Below are 7,675 nucleotides of genomic sequence, written 5' to 3'. Positions count from 1 at the left end.
TGCACTATTGAATCAGTTTAAATTTGTTCAGCGCTCACATCCGTGTTCATGACATGCTTTGTCACCCAATAATGACTCGCATTCTTCAGTGACAACGGAAAATAGCAGGTGGTGCACTTTTTTTTTTACAGTGACTCTCAATTTGCATGTGCCCAGACTGTCAATGCTACAACCATTGTAGTCTTTCAGTACAACAGTTGTTTTGTGGATTTGCGGATTTTCTCTCATTTCCTTGATGTCTGACATGCTGATCAAGTTTGCCTTTGCACCAGTATCTACTTTCATGGTAACTACAGTTCCATTTATTTGTAGCGGTGCAATCCACTTGTCTTTATCAACGGTATTGACTTCTTCTTCAGTTTCATTTTCACCCTCTCACTAGGCCAACGAAGAATGTTTCACCCAGATCAGTGTCCTCCACTACATTGACAGATTTTTCCTTTTTAGGGCATGGTTTTCCTTTTGCAAAACAATGTTTGGCAAAGGGCATTTTACCATTGCATTTGGAACACTGCTTACCGAATGCTGGACACTGCTTTGGCTTGTGCTGCGATCCACAGCGCTTGCTTTGGAACATGACGTCACTCTTTTGCTGAGCAGGCTGCGACTTCCATCCCCTTGACACGGCACACACGTTGTCACCTGTCACGCTGCTGGCTGCGGTGGACGCCATTTCACCAAACGTCTTGACGTACATTTTTGACAATTCTGCTGCATGACAAATCTTAATGGCATTCTCCAACGACAATTCTGTCTCTCTCAATAGTCTTTCTCTGACTTTTTTGTCTTCTATGCCACATGCAATCTGGTCCCTTATCATAGAGTCCTTCAGTGTAGCAAAGTTGCATGTTTGTGCTTTCAGCCTCAAATCAGTCACAAAACTGTCAAAACTTTCTCTATGAGCTTGCACTCTTGAACGGAACACATATCTTTCATATGTCAAATTCTTCTTGGGAGAGCAATGAGCATCAAACTTCTCAATGACAACATCCAACTTGTTTTTGTCATCTGGACTGTCGAAAACAAAAGTGTTGTAAACGTCAATGGCTTGTGGGCCTGCTATTGTACGCAGTAACGCTACCTTCCTTGCATCCGGCTTATGCTGCAGTCCCACAGCCGCCATGTACAGTTGGAACTGCTGCTTGGAGGTGCGCCAATTGCTGTCGACCTTTCCAATCAGCTTCAGCTTTTCAGGAGGCTTCAAATCCATGTCGCTTTCACAATACTCCACTTCAATCTTCGTTTACTCCTGGTACCATGTTATGTTATTGTTTTAAATAACACATCGTTGGATGTCTTGTAGAACTGTATTTTAATAACGAACACATTACAAACGGCCCTGTGATGAGGTGGTGACTTGTCCAGGGTGTACACCGCCTTCCACCCGATTGTAGCTGAGATAGACACCAGCGCCCCCCGCGACCCCAAAGGAAATAAGCGGTAGAAATGGATGGATATTACAAACGCTTCTTCAACCCTCTTGCGTACAAGGTATGTCTACCTCTAATGAGTCCTGCTTGTTCCTAGTCATTTGTAGACTATTACTACCACTATGTGGTCAAACACTATCATTACACACACTGCAAGTATACATTTAATATAGTAACAGACACCTTCATAACAATATGTAATATGTAAAATATATACACTGTAACTATACATATTTAATGTAGTAACAGACACCTTCAGAGCAATATTTAATATATGTATTAGCTTTCACTGTTATGCTGATGACACCCAACTCTACATGCCCCTAAAGCTGACCAACACGCCGGATTGTAGTCAGCTGGAGGCGTGTCTTAATGAAATTAAACAATGGATGTCCGCTAACTTTTTGCAACTCAACGCCAAAAAAACGGAAATGCTGATTATCGGTCCTGCTAGACACCGAACTCTATTTAATAATACAACTCTAACATTTGACAACCAAACAATTAAACAAGGCGACACGGTAAAGAATTTGGGTATTATCTTCGACCCAACTCTCTCCTTTGAGGCACACATTATAAGCGTTACTAAAACGGCCTTCTTTCATCTCCGTAATATCGCTAAAATTCGCTCCATTCTGTCCACTAAAGACGCCGAGATCATTATCCATGCGTTTGTTACGTCTCGTCTCGATTACTGTAACGTATTATTTTCAGGTCTCCCCATGTCTAGCATTAAAAGATTACAGTTGGTACAAAATGCGGCTGCTAGACTTTTGACAAGAACAAGAAAGTTTGATCACATTACGCCTGTACTGGCTTCCTGTGCACTTAAGATGTGACTTTAAGGTTTTACTACTTACATATAAAATACTACACGGTCTAGCTCCATCCTATCTTGCCGATTGTATTGTACCATATGTCCCGGCAAGAAATCTGCGTTCAAAAGACTCCGGCTTATTAGTGATTCCCAAAGCCCAAAAAAAGTCTGCGGGCTATAGAGCGTTTTCCGTTCGGGCTCCAGTACTCTGGAATGCCCTCCCGGTAACAGTTCGAGATGCCACCTCAGTAGAAGCATTTAAGTCTCACCTTAAAACTCATTTGTATACTCTAGCCTTTAAATAGACTCCCTTTTTAGACCAGTTGATCTGCCGTTTCTTTTCTTTTTCTTCTATGTCCCACTCTCCCTTGTGGAGGGGGTCCGGTCCGATCCGGTGGCCATGTACTGCTTGCCTGTGTATCGGCTCGGGACATCTCTGCGCTGCTGATCCGCCTCAGCTTGGGATGGTTTCCTGCTGGCTCCGCTATGAACGGGACTCTCGCTGCTGTGTTGGATCCGCTTTGGACTGGACTCTCACGACTGTGTTGGATCCATTATGGATTGAACTTTCACAGTATCATGTTAGACCCGCTCGACATCCATTGCTTTCCTCCTCTCCAAGGTTCTCATAGTCATCATTGTCACCGACGTCCCACTGGATCATTATTGTCACCGATGTCCCACTGGGTGTGCGTTTTCCTTGCCCTTATGTGGGCCTACCGAGGATGTCGTAGTGGTTTGTGCAGCCCTTTGAGACACTAGTGATTTAGGGCTATATAAGTAAACATTGATTGATTGATTGATATTTACCGTATTTTTATCATTTTAATCCATTCCAAGATTTGTTTCCACGCATGAAGTTCTGTTTCCATAGCAGCGCATGTCTGACTTCTGGCAACTTGTGTTCCGACTTTCGTAGTCAAACACGAGTGTGTTTTCAAATAATGGCAGACTTGGTAAACAACAAAGCTTTTTGGACAAATGAGGATTCAGAACCTTAAAACTTTTGAAGCTGAACCTACAGAGGATGAACTACTGCTTCTAGTAGACGGTGAAATATTGGAGCAGACAGAAGCCAAGAAAGTGGGGTGAAAGTTACTCAAAGCTGCAAATGTGGAACTTTTATGACAAATTATTTTGACATAAATAGCATGCTTACCCTAGTGGTGTGCCGTCAGGGCCAGCCAGGCCTTCTCTGCTGGCCTAACATAAATCATGATCATTAATTAATAAAAGTTAATTTTGTTTTAATAAACTTTCCATAAATATATAAAAGTATTCATCATACTGGACTCCAGTGTTGCTATTTTAAGCTAGGGCTTTGATAAAATCAGAATTCAGCTAGCTTGTTTCCAGTGCTGTATGAATTCTGCCGGAGGCCTTCTGACCCAACATTATCGGCGGCTGTGCAGTTTAACGAACGGAGGACATTCAGTTAACGGACAGTTGCGATAGCCGATCAAATCACAAGTTGTTGACAGTAGCCCATCTAGGTAGCCTTACGTTGAATGTGACTGTGATTGGATACTCAATCGTCACTCCCAGGTAGCCAATCACAAGTTGTGATTAAGGAAAGCAGAAAGTGGCACCGGAGCCATACCCGGCCAGCGGAGAAATCAGCGGCACTCCCTTTTTTAACCAACAAAGAAGCAGAGCAAAATGTCGATTAGTTGGCAGATATAACAGTTTGCATGCCACTTCCACTCTAATGAACCAACTACGAGCGGTATTGTGAGTTCAAATATATTTTTTACAATTATTTTTGTTTTGACAGTACCACGTCCGATGCAGGTTTATTGATTTTTAAATGTGCCCCAAAAAATAACAATTTTTGTACAATAGTGACAAATTGAGGTGATTCAATGCCCAGTAGTGCACAGGTGTGTTTCAGTGTAGTATTTTACAGGCCGTGGTCATGTGGCGACATAAATTCTGGTATTTTGAGAGGTATTTATTTAAGTAGGACACCACTGAAGGCCTAGTTGGAAAACACAGGACCCTCCACTGGCTTACCCCAAATAAACCAGAAAAGAACGTCCATGGCCAGCTGGACCAAACAGACAAGCGTCCACCAAGTGAGTCACACTTTATATTGATCATGATACACGCAGCACGTCATGTGTGTTATTACAACTACACTGTCTGGCTCACTGTATACAAACAAAACATGAAATATTACTTTAAAGATACCGTGATATGATTGTTAATGTTTTTCACTCAGTACAGATTAGTGTCCTATCACATTGTTGTGCATTAGAAACTCAAACGCATTTTGTGTTGTAGAAGATAGCTTATCTAGGCTGACCATATTCTGGAATCCCAAAAAGAGGACACATATATGCATTCAAAGGCGGGCAGCACGCCAAGGCCGGGACTAGGTGAAAATTTGCCAATGATACTTGAACTTGCTTTATAAATAATATATTTATTTAAATAAAGCATTTTTTCTCCTCTGTTGACAGCAGTGTTGACGCTAGGAATTTTCAAAATGGGGTTCCATGAATCCCATCAAGTCATAAAAATGGAGTCCCACAGGAAAAATTTTTGGGTCTCACTTTTGTGTAAGCGTTTTGAAAAATGATAAACATATGCATTGTCCTGTTATATCTCACATTCTATGTTGTGTTTTGGAAAAAGTTTGTCATAAACGTTAATTCGTTAAAAGAAAAAAAAGAAAAAAAAATACACATTTGTATGCAATTTATAAATGTATTTAGTTATAAACATTCATTCACTTTCACCTTACTTCATGGATCTAAACCAGGCGTCTCAAACTCAATTTACCTGGGGGCCACTGGATGCAGAGTCTGGGTGAGGCTGGGCCGCAAGAAAAGACTACTTAAAAAATATATTTTTAAATGTCTTTATTTTTATTTTCAACACAAAAAAAATCAAAATATAAATGCAACAAAATGAGAATTAAGTAATGTGAGGCAATGCAAATCAAACAATATAAAAAAACAACAACAAATAACTGGTTGAATTGGTCCAGGTTATTGGGGACTGTTATTACTGACGGACATGTGTCGCGGTGTGACCGCAGCCAGGCACGTAAGAAAACCGTCGTCTCCATGGCAAAGTCTCTGTCGCTTTCACTCATTTGCCGCTTTTCCACTAACGCAGGGGTAGGCAACCCAGAACACAAAAATTGTTTTGGTCTGGAGCAAACGGGAGATAGGGGGGCTCGCCGTGGATTTTACAGTTATGGTAGCACAATTAGCCCCGAACAGGCTAACATCACAACTAACGTGTTACACATCCGATTCGCCCAGCGACTCTCTGTTGGAGTATCAGCGCTGGGGTCCAGTGCACCACAGTTTTGTATTGTAGCTCGGTCCTTCGGCGGAGTGATTCGGAAGCTACTGAACCGCTCGTCTCCCCGGCGACGGCGGAGGGAGCGAGAGAGAGAGACACACACACAGTGACAGAGAGAGCAAGAGAGAGAGCAGGCGGACGAACGAGGGAGGGAGAGTGTGTGTGGGTCTAGTGGAAAAGCCTCATAATGTTTCTCTGCTTGCATCACGCAAGTGACGTCAATGTTTGGCCCTCGAGAGCCATATACCACACCGTGATTGGTAGATTCTTTCAGCTCCGCACACAACGCTGTCAAGCGCCATTCATATAAAAGTTGCGGGCCGCACTAACATTAAACTTTTATATTAAGGTGGGGGCCGCGTGTCTGAGACCCCTGATCTAAACTGTACCGCTGCTGGTAGATTTTTCTATGTTTCTATTTAATAAGTTGTAGGTGTATTTATTTCAGTATAAAAGTGTAAAAAGGGTTTTGCTTCGGTCATGAAATAAGTGTGCCAGGGCATACATACATTTTATATTTAATGCTTAAATCTCTACATCAACTTCAATTCTATTCCTCATTTCAAAATGTTTTAGCTTTTTTATGTTGTTTTCTGCCCTTTTTTGTCAAACAAAACTGTTTTGTTTTTTTATGGCAAACACACAAAATATGTCAAGTCTTCCACCAAAAATATTTTTCAAAGTGGAATATTTGATGTGACATAATCGGGGTTGAGGTGGGGGGCGGGGGAGTTCACGGGGGAGGTGTATATTGTAGCGTCCCCGAAGAGTTAGTGCTGCAACATATTCTGGGTATTTGTTCTTTAGTGTTTATGTTGTGTTGCGGTGCGGCTGTTCTCCCGAAATGTGTTTGTCATTCTTTTTTGGTGTGAGTTCACAGTGTGGCGCATATTTGTAACAGTGTTAAAGTTGTTTATACGGCCACCGTCAGTGTGACCTGTATGGCTGTTAACCAAATATGCCTTGATTACCAACCAATCCACTATCTCGCTCTCTCTGCACCTCCCTCACTAATTCTGCTGCGTGCGCACACCTTCACAATTTTTTTTTTTTTTTAACCCCTTCTTAACCCTGTACTTACATTGAAAATACAGGCAACCCTGAATCGAAAACGCCGGACATTTGAGGCATTTAAGAAAACCCGCCCGGACAGCCTTGTAGAAAAGAGGACATGTCCGGGGAAAAGAGGACGTAGCGTCAGTTGAGCTTATCTCTAACCGTAGTTAGCTTTTAAGGTTAATATAGTAGCATGCGGATGTGTTAATATGCTACAAAAAGAGTTCCTCAGTGTTCACCCCTACAATAATGTTGCTACTGCGATGGAATATAAATTATGTATTGACGGTTTTGAATTTTTTTTAATAAGTGTAAGGTAGAATTGATTACTACCATTTGCCGCATTGCCAGCCACATAGAACGAGCAGATTTGTACGTTAGAATACAAAAGTAAAAAACTAAACAGTCTTGTCTCTCACGATTGTGAACGATAGGCAAAATTCCCAACAAAAAAGCGTAGTTCCCCTTTATTGCCATACATGACCCTTCCCACAATGGACACATGTTTAACAGAACCGATGCTTTGCTTGCCCCCAAGAATGTATAGCCCTACACAATCTGCTAAATAGGTACAGTAGATACAAGATATTACACTTTCAACTTCAATGAGCATCCCTGGTATTGATGCAATTGATGCATTTCAGCTTTGTCAGATTATTGCACTTTGCTATTACATTTGATATAAACTTATACTAAATGTTTTTCCTTTACCTAATCTCACATTGGTTCTTTGTATCAAGAGTCTCTACAGAGCTACTTTAACAAACTACCATTAACTGGCAATACATGTTTACAAAACTCCAGCCCCACTTAAGCAGTGCAATCTGTCTTTTAGTTGATTTCAAACATGCACTTACAGCATGATACATCACACAATTTCTCCATACATATCCGAAAAGGAGTAGGAAGAAGCAAAGCTTAATTCTACCCCTTTCCAACTTCAGTGTTTGCAAATAAGTTAATTTACCGACTTCTTACAGCACAATGACATCAGTGAATGATAAATACAGCCTCTTGTAATTAAGTCAGTCATGATACATACCGAGATGAATATCCC

This window comes from Nerophis ophidion, linkage group LG07, assembly GCF_033978795.1.
Source record: "Nerophis ophidion isolate RoL-2023_Sa linkage group LG07, RoL_Noph_v1.0, whole genome shotgun sequence".
Lineage (NCBI taxonomy): Eukaryota > Metazoa > Chordata > Actinopteri > Syngnathiformes > Syngnathidae > Nerophis > Nerophis ophidion.
Note: the sequence above shows the minus strand (reverse complement) of the source record.